At 52.3% G+C, this 17434-nt stretch overlaps 1 long non-coding RNA gene across 1 annotated transcript; it reads right to left on the reverse strand.

Moving 5' to 3' along the window:
• Positions 1 to 4411: 4411 nt before the first annotated feature.
• On the reverse strand, positions 4412 to 9808 carry LOC121132925. The gene is made up of 3 exons (XR_005869646.1): positions 9434 to 9808; positions 8731 to 8802; positions 4412 to 5449 (listed from the first exon to the last, which is right to left on the reverse strand). It is a non-coding gene; the product is annotated as an uncharacterized LOC121132925 (long non-coding RNA).
• Positions 9809 to 17434: the final 7626 nt, after the last annotated feature.

The following is a 17434-nucleotide window of genomic DNA, read 5'->3' on the forward strand; positions in this document are numbered from 1 at the left end:
CCGTACCAGAAGCTAGTGCTCCTCCGGCTTCTATTGGTAACAGGGCTGTCCTTTGCAAGTGACTAGTTAAAACATTTACAGTATGAGAAAAAAAAAGAGAGAAACAAATGTTCTAGTTGAATTTAAAGGACTCTGCTTCTTGTAGGGGATAATATATTCACATTAGCCCCCAGGGTTTTCTTGGGATCACGTTGAGATCTTAGCCTGCAGAGTAACACACACATTATCATTTCAAAGTCAATGTCAAAAATGACATTCTGGATTTTTTTTCTTTTTCCTCAGAGAGAGAGAGAGGTGGGAGAAATTAACCCATGAGACATCGGATTCCTAAGAAACAGAAGCTGCCGGTGAATGAGAACCTCAGGATTAAGGACACACTCTCCTGGCTTAATATCAACGCAAGCACCAAGAGGAACGAGTCTGTGGGCACGTGGTCTGTCTTGGGGCAAGGAGAACAAGAGCACCGCAGCGATGGAGGAAGTGAAGGCAAAACCTGGCACCTCACGGGACAGTCAGTCACACAAAGTGGCCCAAGGGGACAGCTGAGTGCCAGCCATGGAAGCAACTAAGGCGCAGACTCATATAAGGGCTTGCAGATACCTGCTTTTCTGAAGCGGATCCATTTTCACGGCAGTGCGCTCCAGAGTGTCCCCCTGCTTGTCCCAGCCTGAGGGACAGCTCACAGCGGGGTGAGCACCTGGGGCTGTACAAAGCAATCCCCTGGGAACAGGGAGAGGGAACAGTCCTACGGGGTTTAGCAATGGGGACACACAGAAACACACCACACGGATGGGTTCACCCTGTGAGAACGTCACAGGGGACACTTTTACAGACCTAGAGGGACAGGCTAGTGGACTGTCACAGCGCCCTAAGGTGATCAAGAGGAGGGAGGGGTGCAAACAGTATGAATGAGGCCGGTGCCTCACCCAGAAAACCGTTCACAGTTGCCTTTGTTTCAATAACAGGAATGCGAGCTAAAGTAGCAACCACGGAGAAACACTGGAGCTGGTAGCAGGCATACTGTTACAGTTTCGCTTTGTTTTGTTTTGTTTTTGTCAACTTGATGCAAGCTGGGATTATCTGGGAAGAGGAACCTCAGTTAAGAAAATGCCTCCATAAAACAGCGAGCCAAGTTTGTAGGGTCAGTTTCTTCATTAATGATTGGCATCGGAGAGCCCAGCCCAATACAGGTGGGGCCACTCTTGGGCAGGGTTAGCTAAGAAAGTAGGCTGAGCAAGTCCTGAGGAGCAAGCCAGTAAGCAGCACTCCTCCCTGGTCTCTGTCTCTGTCTCTCTGTCTCTGTTTCTGTCGTGTCTCTGTCTCTCAAGACAAGGTTTCTCTGTGTAACAGTCCTAGCTGTCCCAGAAATAGCTCTGTAGGCCAGGCTGTCCTCAAACTCACTGAGATATCTGCCTGCTTCTGGCTCCCAAATGCTGGGATTAAAGGTGTGTTGCTACCACTGCCCAGCCAGTCTGTCTCAGTTTCTGACTGCAGGTGTCTGCCCCTGCTTGAGTTCCTGCCTGGCTTCCCTGATGATGGACTGTGAAGTAGAAAAAGAAAGAGCAGCTTTCTTCCCCAGGACAGCCATCCCTAGCTGTATGTGCTATAGTTTTATTCCACTGGCACTGGTGTAGGTGCACATTCTTCAGTGTCACCATGAACTCACAACCAAATGCCTTGAACTATGTTGACACGGATGATGTCATGAAGTGATGCTGAATAGGATAAAACCTGTATACACGGGTATCAAGCCTGACCATTTCTCCGTATGATATGTAAGCTCCATGTCCTTGTGTGAGTGTGTCTGGACTCTCGGAGGACAGGATAACTGAGAGGAAGGACTCTAGACTATCCCCAAACCAAAGACCGCAGATGGTCTGCTCTAGGCGGGGAGGCCACACAGGGAAGGCAGGAGGCTTCAGAAGGAATGGTCACTGAAAGCCACTGTTTGCCGCAGTGGCTCGGGGGGCCCTGGAAGCAGGAAGCAACTGGAGGAACCTCTCTGCCTCTGGGGTGCAGAAAACCAGAGTCCAGTTCCCACAGGCTTAGAAGCAAACACCACAGCCAGTGACAGACGCTGCCATGGGTGGGGGGGGGGGGAGCAGACCCACAGGGGCCCATTCCTCATTAGACCCTCAAGGTGGCTGATTTGGTTGTGTGCACAAAGACCGGGTGGTCTCTGGCTGCACGCACCGCTCTTTCACCTTGCCGCTCTCCGGGGAAACCAGGTTCACTGCGCCCCTGGCCTTCTCAGAAAGGAATGGAGGCCCCGTGGGCTACACTCTGCCTCTCTGGGTGGACTGACATTGGCACGGGCTAGAGCCCGGGCCCGGAGATGCAGCTTAGCCATGCAGGGAGACCCAGTCCCCAAGCCTCTGACAAGCCGTGAGGCTGCGGCCAGGAGTGCGAATTAAATTGCTTCTTCCTCTGACGATATGAAATGAGTGCTTAATCGAAATCCCAGCGATCATGCGCTCTTCCTTCAGGAATTTAACCAGCCAGCCGCTTCCAGAGAACATCATCACGGGCAATCGTCTCCGTTAGTCATTCTTTCCCAGTGTCCCCGCAGGAAGGCAGCACCCCAACTGCACACTCAGCACCGGAAGTGCCGAACCATTTATGAAGCCAAATGGCACGAAGCTGGAATTTCCAAGGGTAGCTTATCATCATCATTCCTGCCTGCTTGCTGGAGGGGAGCATCCCTCCCCTGTCGCCAAATGATGGCTCCCTAGGTCACCACTGACGCGTAGGCAGGCGTGTAGACTCACACCCAGGTGCCTATGGCTAGATTACACACATCGGGAGACAAGTGTCCTTAGAGGCAGCCCCAAAGCCATCGGGTGCCCGGGTTGGTGACGGCAGGGGTCCAAGACACAGCAGGGTGCTCACCGGGGCTCACTTAGCCTGGGTTCAGCTCTTCTGCCACCCACCGTCTCGGTGCACGTATTTGGCACCATCTGTATCCCCGCCCCTCGGTGAGCCACTGGGCATGGGCTGGTTCTTGCCTTGTGTGTTCATCATAACGTTTGGCCCTGGAAAGCCAGAAAATAATGATCCCAGTCCCCAGCATCCCACAGGCTTCAGTACGCGGTATGTGCCGTCTTCCACACACCTTTGGAAGACCCTCTGTGTTTGCATAGAGATGACAGCAACGGCCAGTCTCAGCCCCTCACAGCATACTTAGCACAGATTCCAGACAGCGTGCAAATGGGGTTACGGGCACCCAAGGTACCGCTTAACCTCTACGTGGGCCTCACTGGAATTACCTGCCACAGGCCCCTAAAGATGCCATGGTTTTTAAGAAGGGTGTGTCGAGACTAGACAGATGGCGTGGGGGTTCAGAGTGCTTGTTTCTCTTGCAGAAGACCCAAGCTTGGTTCCCAGGGCCCACACTGAATGGCTGGAAACCACCTGTAACTCTAACTCTCCAGTTCTAGTAGATTTGATTTCTGGTTTCTGCAGGCACCTGCCAACAGATACACATAACCCCCCCTACACACACACAGACACACACACGCACGCACGCACATATACACATAATTTAAAACAGATCTTAAAAATTAATGTTTGTAGTGAAGTCGGATGCCTGAACCTGTGAGGCTAACAGAGCCCTTCAAAAACAGAGAATTCAGATTCTGAGAGGCCTCTGACTCAAGCAACAAGGAGGGAGCTACTTCTAGTCTAACGTGCAAGGAGGTGTCCCTCCCACACGCTGTCCCTCCCAGACATGGCCCTACTAACCAGAAATAGGGTGGATTTTACATGAAGGTGAGCCCCTTCAAAATGCTGTGGTATTCCGAATGTTGGGCACCACACCTGGAAGCCAGAGCTGCTCTCTCCCGGTGAGCCAGATGAACTCCCAGGAGGTCCCATCCCAGGTGGCAAAATGGAAGGATTAGATCTCCATGCTATGCTCTAGTGAAAGACACGGATATACAACAGCTCTCACCTGAATCTTGTGCAAGGCCAGTGTGTGTGTGTGTGTGTGTGTGTGTGTGTGTGTGTGTGTGTGTGTGTGCACATGAGTAGAAGAAACAGAAAGGAACTTGGCTTGAGTGTGCTGTGATTGCCTTGGGCAATGTGCTGGGCGCAGTAAGGTGTAGTCTTAGGGTCAGAGTCAACCCAAGACCACGCCTTGATTCTGAGGCTGTTTAGATGAGTCTTTCACAGGCTATTGCTCATATATGAAATGGTACCATCTGCATCAGTTCTGTTTTGGAGTAAGATGGTACCCAACACACAATACCCTCAATGCAGCTTTCTTCTTCTTCTTCTTCTTCTTCTTCTTCTTCTTCTTCTTCTTCTTCTTCTTCTTCTTCTTCTTCTTCTTCTTCTTCTTCTTCTTCTCCTCTCTCTCTCTCTCTCTCTCTCTCTCTCTCTCTCTCTCTCTCTCTCTCTCTCTCTCTCTCTCTCTCTCTCTCTCTCGCTCTCTCTCTCCCCTGTAAGGGAACATGTTCTTGAGGAGAGGGAGCTAATGCGTGAAAGCCAGCAACAAGTCAGCCTTGGATATTGCTTTCCGGGTACTGTTCTTGCTTTTTGGAACAGAATCTCTCCCTGGGACGTGGAGCGCTTTGTCTCCATGATTAGGCTAGAGTGGCTAGCAGGAAGCTCCGGGGATCCTGTCTCTGTACCCTCCTGGCCCCAGGACCTGGATAACAGGCACACACCTCCACTCCCGACTGCTCACATGGTACGGGGGGGGGGGGTCTAACTTGGAGCCTCCTGTTTGCCTGGTTGGGACTTTACCTCCCTCTGTCACTTCCCAGGGCATCTTTCTGACAGGGTGTCACAGCAGGAGAGGGGTCCTGGAGACAGAACCCATGAACTGTTACTGTCTCTTAGCACGGGTGTGCTCATGCACGCACACCAGGAGTGTGTGCAATGGGTCCTGCGCAGAATCAAGGCCCTCTCACCACCCACGTTCCTGTCTGCATCTCCTGCCTCTTTTTCTGTCAAAATGCTGCCCAGGGTGGCCTTCTTTATGGAAGCTGGTGCCGCCAGATGGCTCCAGGAGTTACCTCAGCTCTCGGGCACAGAAACCTCTCACCGAGTGAGAGCATGTGCTGTGTCCCGTGCAGTTGCACTGTCATAACAAGGAGAAATCCCATCCAGCCTCTGGGTGCCATGGTAACAGCTGAGTCTGCCAGCTTTCAAGGTGGCCTTTCATCTCAGCTCTCCTGTGATAATAAGTAGCAAACATCATTGGCACCTGAGGTATGCCTGCCAGCCACTTCCCCACGTAAAGCTCTGACCCAGGTGAGACACCAGGGTAAGCCAGGCAGCACCTCTGCCCAGTCAGGGAAGCCTTGAGCCAGGATCTGGAAAGTCAGCAGGGATGCCAGCACACATCTGTGCCCAGTCAGGGGTGTGTCTCACCCCGTCTCTCTGAAACCCACAGCAGATTTCAGAATTGCTTTCTCTTGAAGAATACTTCCTGAATCATAAGAATCTGAAAAAAGAAAAAGGAATAAACAAACAAACAACAACAAAAACAGCCATGTATTCTTTAGTTTGGTCTGATAAGCAGGTGACCCTCTGAGGGCTCGCCCCAGAAACTCCAGCCTGAAAGTCATAACCAGACCCTAAACATTCCAGCAAACTCACAGCGAGTCTGTGCTCTGTGTAGCCGTATGCATTTGTGTGTGCATGTGTGTGCTCACACACGCATGCATGCCTGTCTGCCTATCTGTGTGTGTCTGTCTCTGTGTGTGTGTGTATGTCTCTCTGTGTGTATGTGTGTGTGTATGTGGGTCTGTCTGTCTCTGTCTGTCTCTCTGTGAGTGTGTGTGTGTGTGTGTGTGTGTGCCTGTCTGCCTGTGTGTATGTCTCTGTGTGAATGTGTGTGTGTATGTGGGTCTGTCTCTGTGTGTGTGTCTGTCTCTCTGTGAGTGTATGTGTGTATGTGTCTGTCTGCCTGTCTCTGTGTGTGTATTCATGTTGTGTGTGTGTATGTATGTGTATGTGTGCGTGTGCACACTCCTTGTTCTGAGAACTGGTCAGGTACAAAGTTTGCCCCAAGATGTAGGAGACCAGAAGCCTGCAATGTTCCTAATTCAGAGGCTGGGCCAACTCAAAGTCCAACTTCCAGATCACGCTGCCGCCCTCTGGGTGGAGTCTGGCTCTGTGAGATCTACTTCTGAACTGTCCTGCGAGGCAAGGACAGTGTTGCCAGAGTCCCCACAAGGGAGAAGCTGTGATTGCAACTGGAGCACAGCTGCCTCATTAAAACTGACCTCTGTCCTTGCCCGAGACGGTCACACCTTTGCTGGTCAGTACACCTGTCAGCTGTCACTGTGGTGGGCGTGGTTCATGGCTGCCAGGTGTACACACCGTACACATGTAACACTCAACCCAGATTCAGTTGGTCAGGCTGGGCTTAGCTGGCGGTTGTGAACTGAGGAGGGGGTGGTGTTAGGAGGTTAGGCTGTCTGCTGCCTCTCTTCCTCCTAGGACCAGGGCTTTTCTCAGGGGCAGCAGAAGGAGCAGGAGATGGTGAACAGCCAAGCCACCCAACACTCCATTGACCGCAGCAAGTCACATGACCAGACTCTGTGGGGAAGGCGAAGGGGCCGGTGTCTGCCGACTCTCCCGCCTTGCACAGCGGGTTGGGCACTTGAACATTGTGCAGGAAGCAAATGAAAACTGTGACTCTTGGGGGCTGCAGCACCCCACTAAGTGGACTCAAATGGGGGATGCCACCACACTCCGACCGACCGACTACACAGGGTTCCGTTTCAGAGGACCAGCGTCAGACGGCACCTGCAGGGAGAGGAGCGCATCACCGCGCTCACGCGTGAGCCGGGGAGTCATCGGGACGTTCTTTCTAAGCAAATGCAACACGGCTTCAGAGCTCCCATCGCCAAGGCCATTAGAGCGTTCCACTTCCACAGTGCAGTTTTCGTTAGTTCTCTTTACTGTCTCATGGATTATTGTAGCTAATTTCGGCAAGCCTGGTGTCGCTCAGTTAACCAGATGTACTGAAACAGAGCTGCACACACATCTTAAATGATGCTTCCCCACGATGTCCTGCAGCAAGTTTTATATATATATATATATATATATATATATATTCTATAGAGAACGAGGGAGCTGCACAGCATATGCTAGTTACGCTAGAATTACCCGGCACTGGAGCAATAGAATTCATTTTACTCAAGCAGGTCCTGAGCAGCTGGGGTATGACACGAACTTAGAGGATCCCAGAGCTGTGGAAGACACCACCACCATCCCCCAAGCCATCTGCACACCCACCACAGGGTACTAGGGATGTGGGGGGGGGGTGAATAAACATCGTTCTGGAAAATCGAGAGGGGGGAGAAGAAGAAAGGAAGAAGGATGAAGAAGTGGGGGGAGAGGAAAAGGGGAGGGGGAAATTAGGAAAGGAGAAGATGGAAGAGAAAGGGGGAAGGGAGGAGGGAGAAAGGGAGGAGGGAAAAGGGGAGGAGGGAGGAGGGGGATCAGAAAGGGAAGGGGAAGAAGAGGAGGGAAGAGAGACGAGAAAGGAGGGAGCTCTCTAAGTCAGTTCTCAGGAATTAAAGGAGGGGGAGACGGCCGGAAGAAGGAGGCAGGAAGGAAGGGAGAACTCCGGCTGTAAGTGTGTGTTTGGAGGAACAGCAGAAGCCCCTGCTTTTCAGCAACTAAAATAATAAAACACTCAGGGTGTGGGAGTTCGTTATAGGGCAGGTGACCTTGGGCGCTTCCCAGAGAGGGTGTGTCTGTGAGCAGTGCTGCTCCTGCAGACAGCAGGGCCTAGAAGACAGGACCTGTGGCCCAGAGGTCTGCAGAGCGGAACCTACCACAGCCAATGAGGTCTGTGTGGAGAGGAGACAAGGGAGAGAAAACACGTGTGTGTGTGTGTGTGTGTGTGTGTGTGTGTGTGTGTGTGTGTGTGTATGTGTATGCTTCCTAACTGACCACAGAACTGGGTGTTTGGGACACACCTCATTCCTCAGACACCGCCTCTTAGCTGTGCACTTCAGTCATTTCTCCGAGTTTGCCTGGAAATAACTCAGTTCCCTGCACAGCAAGCAAGGCCTCTCCTTGTCCCCAAGTGACTGGAGATACACACCAGCAGGGACACTTGTTGAGTGTGGTGTGTGTGTGTGTGTGTGTGTGTGTGTGTGTGTAGTTTATGTTTATACACCATATATTATATGATATTTGCTCCCACTATTAAGAGGTTGCAATGCAACAAATGCCAGCCTGCTCCAGATGGATGTTGCTCCAAGCTGAGAAATGATGAGGTAAATCTCTTACGAGTGTTCTAAATCCATTTACAGTTTTAGGAGCACCCAGAACATTTCCAGGGCATGTTGTCCCAGTGTCATATACTCCACAAGTTTACCCCACCCTAGAAAACCCTGAGGCTTACTTCCCGTGGCCTGGATGGACAAATGTGTCACAGACCTCAGTGCTGCCCACAGCCTGACCACCCTACTCCGTGTGCACTGAACCTCATCCCTCTGGGAGGGCTGGTTAACTTGGGGTCTGGGGAGGAGGGGAGAGTGGTTTACCTTTTCTTTTCTTTTAAATTGAAAATAGCTTTTCCCCCCATACAATATATTCTAATTGTGGCTTTCCTGTCCCATAACATGATTTCAACTACAAAATTTCACAGAACTGGGATTTCCTCTTAAGCGCTGTGGTGGTTGTCTTAGTTAGGGTTAACGTTGCTGTGGTAAAACACCACAACCAAAGCAACTTGGGGAGGACAGGGTTTGTTTGACTCACATATCTGGAGTCACAGTCCATTGAGGGAAGCCAAGGCGGGACTCAAGCAGGGCGGGATCCTTGAGGCAGGAGCTGATGGAGAGACCATGGAGGGGAGCTGTTTAGTGGTTTGCTCCCCGTGGCTGGCTCAGCCAGCTTTCTTATAGAACCCAGGACCACCAGCTCAGGGGTGGCGCCACCCACAATGGACTCAATCAGACTTGCCCGCAGCCCGATATTATGGAGGTATATTTTGTCAATCGAGGCTCCCACATACCCTGGGTGGGTTTGACACAAAACTAGACAGCAGAGACCACATCAAGCCGTCGGGAGAGCCAGAAGCAGAAGCTGTGACTGCGGTGAACCCTGGAGCTGTCTATAGAGAAGGAAAGCTCGGCTGGCATCCCTGGCTGTCTCCGTGTGAAATCTGTCCGTACGGGGGTGCACGCGAAGACTACTGTGTGTTTGTCACCCCTTTGCCCGGCCCCTTTCTGACAAGACTCCAAGTAAACACAAGCAGGCAGGCATGTCTTTCTGCTCCGGAGAGCCAGTTGCTAAATGTTTGCCCTAGCAGGATCCATACTCCACCCCCTCCCCCACACTGTCTTCCTGATCTAAAAATAAATTTCCTGGTACCAGGGCAGGGAGTAACCCGAGCCCAGTTTCGAGGATGGGGTGAAGGAGCCATTGTCTGGCCTTGGACACCTTCCAGGCAGAAACAGACCTGTCCCGTTCTCCTCGATGCTCCTCAGCTGGGCAGATCGCAGGCTCTGTTAGTAACAAGGGAACGTTAGAAGATGACCCAAGGCTGCCCGGCCTGTGACAGTGTATTTCTTTAATCGGTGGCCACTGTGTGAGCCTGTGTGAGCCGCCAGGCTATCTTTTGAAGTGGACACCACAGGAAACCACTCCTCACAGCAGGGCCTGTCCAGGGCTTCAGGCATCAGTGGATTTCCCCCGGGGTCAGCTTGTGAGTTGCCTGAGAGCCAATTTTATTTCTGGGTTTCCAACAACAAAAAAAATTGCATTACCCAGGATTATTTTTCACCATATTGATCCTCCAAATTCCAAACTGTGTCTGTTTACAGAAGGAAGTCATTTCAGGGTGTGGAGCTGACACTGTGGAGGAGGATGGTGTTGTGAAGGCAGAAGAGAGTGTTTCTAAGCCAAAGTGCATTGTCCGGATCACAGAGCTCAAATAAAACGTTCTGGGGGAGTTCCAGAAGAGCTCTGGAACACAGTGAGTCCTAACACTGGGAGTAAGTGGACACCTCTCACGACAGCCTTTGGCAGCGGCCCTGTATGGGATTCGGTCTTTTTTAATTTTTCTTTTTATTTGTAAAATCATACAAATGATCCAATTATAGTTACATAACAATATATTAAATAACACTTTAATAGAATGATTGGAAACAATTTAACAGAAGAAAAGGGGAAATTTTTCAGGTCACAAAGCTCCTCCCCCCAGGACAAATTCTTTACCCAGCAGTCTTTCTAAGTAGGTCAATGCGACCAGCGTAACTCAGTGACTACTTGTGTCTAACCCTGCCGCACCAAGGGCCAATAGGAGTGAGAAGACGGTCAAACTTTCACAATGCTGCCTCACACGCACCACACAGAGCTACCCAGACACACAGCACTCGCCACACACCCGAGTGCTGCCTCACACCACTGCCCCACACCACACACCACACACTCACACACTCACACACTCACATATACACTCACAAGACACACATGCACACATATGCACACACTCACACACTGACACACACACCACACACACATGCACACACATGCACACACTCACATACACACACACACTCATACACTCACCAGACACACATGCACACACTCACACACTCACCAGACACACACATACACACACATGCACACTCACACACTCACATATACACTCACCAGACACACATGCACACACTCACACACTCACCAGACACACACATACACATACATGCACACTCACACACTCACATATACACTCACACACATACACTCACCAGACACACATGCACACATATGCACACACTCACACACTCACACACTCACATATACACTCACAAGACACACACAAACACACACATGCACACATATGCACACACTCACATATACACTCACACACTCATACACTCACCAGACACACATGCACACACTCACACACTCACCAGACACACACATACACACACGTGCACACTCACACACTCACATATACACTCACCAGACACACATGCACACACTCACACATACTTACACACTGACACACACACTCACCAGACACACACATGCACACATACTCACACTCACCACACACTCACAATGCACACACTCACACACTCACACACACTCACCAGACACACACACATGTCACTGCCCCACTCACCACACACACACATCCACACACTCACACTCACCACACACACACTCATACTCACAAGACACACACAGCCACATTCACACACACACTGACACACACACACACTCACACATACTCACACACTGACACACACCAGAAACACACACATGCACAACACATGCACACACTCACATAACACACTCACCAGACACACACAATGCACACACTCACACTCGCCACACACACTCACACACATGCACACACTCACACCACACACACGCATGCACACACACTCACACTCACCACACACACTCAACAGACATACATACATTCACACAAACACACAAACACACACACACACACACACCACTGCCCCACTCACCACACACACCCCGGTGCTGCCCCACAGGCTCCACCATCACAGAGGCGCTCTGTCCACTCACTGCACAAGGCTGGCCTCTGGCAGCCATTCTGCTTGGTCCACGCATCCCCTTGGATGTCTTGGCCTCTAATCTTGGATGAGCCACAGCTCTGAGGTTTGTCACTGTGACCTCTCCTCAGCAGCTCAGGCAAGTGACACCCTGGTAGCCTCACCTTCTCGATCTCAAATCATCTTAGTGGAGGGGAGAGAACCAGGTCTAATAGGCGGCCAACTGTTCCCCCCCCCTTCACAGCTCCCGGCTCCTCAGCAGCTTCCGTCTCCTCTCTGCATCCTGGAGGGAGGCGGCCACAGTTCTGGCTGTCACCCAGACCCTTACTGTCCTTGGGTCCTTGGTGGATGTGACAGAGTTGGAAAGCCCTCTCTGAACACATGCAGGGAGAGAGGGACATCCCTCCACTCTCTGAAAGCATAACGGCAAACGGAGAAAGGCAGGCTCACTGAAAGTCATGAGACAGCTACCTCTGCCCAGCACCGTTTAGAAATGACAGAGCCCCCCTGTTTCTGCAGGGGAGGGGGGTGTGGGCACAGGAAACCTCCAGGGAATCATACCGTGATTCTGGAGAACTCAGCGCCCCCAGAGCATCCAGCTCTGTGACAAGGTCTGTTGGGCCAAACACCTGAGGATCAGTGCCGACCACCCTCCCAGGAGTCCTAGGCGGGTCCCAGGGAAAGGATGGTGATTGGCAGGTCCAGTTCCCCCTGTGGTAGGTGTTTCCTTATGGACCGCCGTGTTTAGAGTAAGGCGAGGAAGGGGTGCCTATGTGGTCCAGCTCAGACAGGAGAGCAAGGTCAACCGCAAGCCTCTCTAGATGCTTCCACATGCTTCCACGGTTCTGTTTGTTTCAACTGGCTCCCACCGGCCCAGCATGAGAAAACACCCCATGTTGGTGGGGTGGGGTATTGTTCTCGGAGTCTCACCAGCTGAGCAACAATGGCGTCGAGTCCTTTCTCTGCTGTAACACTGTAACCAGTTTTGTTTTCTTTTAGGGTAGGAGTAAGTAAAAGCAACCCTGGTGCACCGGCACCGTGGCACAAATCAAATTGCATTCCCCAGGGTCCTGATTCCCAGATACCATGAAAAAAAATAAAAAGTGTGTGCTTATCCCTGCTTCTGACCTACAGCTCCTAAGAGCCCTGGGACCTCCCAGGTGGGGGTTGGGTCTCTAGCACACAGCTGTGGCTGCCATTGCAACTTAACGACGGGGCAGTTACAGGGTAGGACAACCTGGGTGAGGACAGGGGATTGTGGCTTGTCTTCCACAGGGAAGCCTCTGGTAGCATCCCATAATAAGAAGAAGGTCAGTGAGCTTCAGGCAGCTGAATTGGAGGATGAGAGAGGGTGGGAGCTCCAGCCCTCCCTGGTGCACAGCCTAGTGGAGTTCTTTTTTTGGGGGGGGTTTACGAGACAGGGTTTCTCTGTATTGTTTTGGAGGCTGTCGGTCCAGCCCGGCCTCGAACTCACAGAGATCCGCCTGCCTCTGCCTCCCAAGTGCTGGGATTAAAGGCGTGCGCCACCACCACCCGGCCCTAGTGGACTTCTTAAATCATCTGTCAATTTGAGTGTCTCCGGGAGTCCCCTGAGCTGCTGCAGGAAATAGACAGAACCCAGCAGTCCAGCCCTGGATTACAGCTAGTTGGTCCGAACGTGTTACAGCTTGGCGCTGGGGTTGCCATCCCTACAGGCAGCAGTCTTGGGGTCCGCACCTTTGAACCGTGGCGTCTGCCGCTGCCTTGAGGTACACGGTGTTGAAACTGAGCTGGTGTCCACTGGAGAGTCAGGCAGGCCAGAGGTTGTGAGCCGCTGTTCTCTCCCATCCGTGTCCGTTCCAGATCTTGCTCAGGAAGGCACTCCCCTTCCCTGAAAGCACCGTCTGTGTGGGTGCTAGGCCTAGCATTGGCAGACAGCCATTTTCACGATGACTTGCTGTGTCTAGACTGGGATCACAGGAAGGCAGCTGAGAAAATAAACGAAGATGATCAGGACGTGTTTTACAAATTTTGAGGTGGTGCTGGGACATCAAAATCTCATTGCACCTGCGTGTCCACACAAGTGGAGTTTTGTTCCACCCAAAGAGCAGAGGAAAAGCCAGGGCATGATGACTCCGTGGAGGGGTCCTGAAGACATGCAGTCATAGCAGAGCAAGTCCCGGGCGATTCTCCCGTGACAGCGAGGCCCAGAAACAGCAAGTGGGTGCTGGGGGCTGGGGTGGAAGGTGAGTGGGGCTGGGGGGGGTGGGAAACCACTGTTTTATGGGTACAGTCTCACTTTGGGGAACTGGAGAACCCCTGGAGATAGGCAGTTGGTGGTGGTAATGTCTGTCTCGTGACCACACCTCCTGCCGTGGGGGCTGCACATCCCAATGCCACATTATCGCATTTTCTCGCAGCATCCCCGCCTCCATCCTCTCTGTCTGTCTAGCATGGGTTCTGCCTCACCGCCACGCACGGCTCCCGACAACCCCAGGCCATCAGAGGTGACTGTCCACAGAGCCCGCCCATGTGCCAGGCAGCTCCATCCGCCGCAGGCCGCCAGCCTCTAGAGTCTCGCCTCCTGCGTGAAGTGGCCCTTCCTTCCATGTCCTGATGACCTCTGGGATTTCTCAGAGTGGCCTTTCATCCTGCATCCTGCATCCGGGGACCGCTGCTATGGGATATTTGTTTGTTTGTTTTGTTTTTTGAGACAGGGTTTCTCTGTATTGTTTTGGAGGCTGTCCTGGAACTAGCTCTTGTAGACCAGGCTGGCCTCGAACTCACAGAGATCCACCTGCCTCTGCCTCCCGAGGCCTGTGATTAAAGGCATGCGCCACCAATGCCCGGCTGGGATAGTTTTTTTTTTTTTTTAAACTGGGCAAAGGTGTGTTGCCTGTGTTTATGCTGCGGAATACTACTTCGCCCGTGTAAAGGTGTGCTGCATTTGCTTATGTTGGATTTGTTTGTGAAAAGGTATGCTGCATCTGTTTCACCTTGCCTGATTGTTGGTCTAATAAAAAGCTGGACAGCCAATAGCTAGGCAGGAGAGGGATAGGCGGGGCGGGGGGGGGGGAGGGTTGGCAGACAGAATAAATAGGAGGAGAAATCTGGGCTTGAGAAGAACAAGGAGAGCGGAGAGTGAGGAGAAAGAGGAGGATGGACCCAGAGCCACCAGACAGACGTGGAAGAAGCAGAAAAATAAGATATACAGAAAGAAAAGATTAAAAAAAAAACCCAAGGCAAAACATAGCAAAAGAGAAACACGCTAAGTTAAAAGAGCTAGCCAGAAATGAGCCTAAACTAGGACAAACCTTCATAACTATCATTTGGGACCTGGTTGCTGGCCCAAAAAGAAAATGCCTGGTGCAGACTACGCTGTCTCCACGGCAGTGTCCCTGTGGCACTCGGTGAAATGTCCGATGGCAGCAAAAGTTTGCTGCAAAGCCTTCTGGATCTTGTTAACCACAGCAAATTCGAGGAGACAGAGTTTCGCCTCGGTTTAAGCGCTGCCTGGTGTACACACACAGGAGCCGAAAAACCTCTCGTGGGATTCAGTGAGTGCATAGGGGCGCAAGGAAGAGACTCAGGGTGGGACCGGCCGAATCCGGCTCCTTTCAAGGCATCTCTGCCCCTTCCCATAGTCTCTTTGCTCTGAGAGGATGGACGGGCACCTGAGTCTCCACCCAAGGGTTTGATTGACATTAGGACATCGGTGTCCACTTAGGAGCCCAGGAGGCTGAACTGACCCAGCGGGAGTGGGGGGGCGGCCCCTACGGTAAGGTGGTGGTCTACTTCACTCAGCCTTGCTGGTTAGCAGAGTGTGCTCACACGTCCTGTCACCCTCAGTGTTTTGTCCACAGCCAGCCACCTCTGCCCTCATGGCCCCGAGATATGCCAGGCAACAGGAGATAACGTTTTCTTTCACTGAGTTTCTGGGTCCAGCCAGCCTTGTCGCTCCAAGAGTCGATAAGGGAAATGTGACAAGACTCAGCCAACCTCTGGTGAGGCTCCTTGGTTCCTGGAGTCTTTTGCTACTTGAGAGGCAAGGCGGTTTCCAGAAGGTTGCGCTTTTGGCAGTCACCGCCACACCTCTCTCTTGATCTCTCTGCCCCGACTGGGGAAAACGAGCCACGCCAAGGACACTGGGCGGGAAAGTCGCATGATACTTTATTGGAGAGAGAGAAGTCGCTCAGCGCTCTGCTGGTCTCCGACCTGATCGATCGCAGCCCCAAGAGGGCACAGCCCCTCCTTCCTGGCCTTTATCCCTGCCTTCCCCCAGCCGCCCCCCCCCACGTACCTGTGGCCACGCCCAAATGGGCGTGCTGCTAGTGCATGAGATCTCTACCTACAGGGAAAGGGCTGAGTCAATTTGATTTTCTCACTGATCAACAGGGATGTCTAATGCTGGCGGGACTACAAGCCTGTGGATGGGGGAACGTGTGACAGGGGTGACCACTAGCCTTTAGGGATTCTGCACAGACGCACCAGTAATGACACCTGGAGAGCACGGCTCAGACACACCAGGGTATGGTGAAGGGTATGATGCCAGGGGACGCACAGATGGCAGTCCTCACCAGGAGCTGACCCAAACACAACAAAACCTAGATGAGCCTAGTTCTAACACACACACAACCCCAGCCCACCCAGCCACTTCCAAGCTCCCACCAAACGGGTCAAATGGCCACGGGCCCTTCTAGGCAAAACATATTGTTATCCTGGAGTACGTTTTCCAAGAGTGGCTTTTTTTTCTTCTTCTTCAAGAAAAGTATGTGCTGGTGATAAGAGATGACAGAAGCTAGCCTGGCAGAGACACGGCTGGACAAGTATCAAGGACAGGCTCACACGGGAAGCAGGAAAAGCAAGTGGCCACACCTACCAGGCACCCAGGAGCCGCTGGTTATACACCCCCTCCCCCCCTTGCAGATGACCCTGATCCAGACCCCTCTGCTGCCGAGGTGAGGCAGGGAGGGACACACATTGTGACATCTGTGTTCCCCCGTGCGAAACCCTCCCGAGGGTTGGGCAAGGGGCATGGGAGCTGAGGAGGAGGCATTGGGAATGCTCATTCCCCAAGCCTACCTCCTCTTACAGCCCCACAGCCAAAGAGCCCAGCTCTGCAATGACCGAGAAGGAAACAGAGACATCTGCAGGGACCGTCTCAGCCCCGTGTCCTCTCGACTGAGGAGTATGGGGCCAGAGAGCCGACCCGAGAGCATTGTCCATGCACGAAGTGCATCCCGCTGTCCTCAACCTTCCTCTACATAACTGGGCGATAGACACGACCTTTCACTCAGGCTTTGGGGAGCATGGCGTAACAGCGGCCAAAGGCTGAGGAGGCTGGCCTCGAACCTCTCTCTCTGGGGGGGGGGGTACACTGTGACTTGCCTCAGTAACCTATCTGCTTGCTAGGCTTGAGTTGTCCTTTCTTTCTTTTTTAAATAATTTATTTTATGTGCATTGGTGTGAAGGTGTCGGATCCCCTGGAACTGGAGTTACAGACAGTTGTGAGCTGCTGTGTGGGTGCTGGGAATTTAACTGGGGTCCTCTGGAAGAGCAGTCAGTGCTCTTAACCACTGAGTCATCTCTCCAGTCCCTAGATCTCTATTTTTCACCCCTGAGGTACTTTCCCCCCCCCCCCCCCAAGGACAATATAAGTCCAGGAATTTCCCCAGCTTGAGCCCAACAGATTCATAGGTCATTGGGACATGCCTCCATCGCCACTCCCAGAGGGTGCCTCCTCCGGCAGAGGGTGACTCTAAAGTCTTCCTGAGTTGTGGGAGCCGCTCGCAGAGCTTTGCATAGAGGTCACCAGGATAAGATTGCCAGGAAGGCCCAGACTGTGAGTTCCTGCCTGATTCTTGTCCTGCGTGCTGCTAGCCTACCCCACTCTAGAGGGTCAAACAGGACTGCTCAGAGCCCCTGGCCTCTTGGCTCAAGCTCAC

The sequence above is a fragment of the Mesocricetus auratus genome, unplaced genomic scaffold, assembly GCF_017639785.1.
Source record: "Mesocricetus auratus isolate SY011 unplaced genomic scaffold, BCM_Maur_2.0 Super-Scaffold_100018, whole genome shotgun sequence".
Taxonomy (NCBI): domain Eukaryota; kingdom Metazoa; phylum Chordata; class Mammalia; order Rodentia; family Cricetidae; genus Mesocricetus; species Mesocricetus auratus.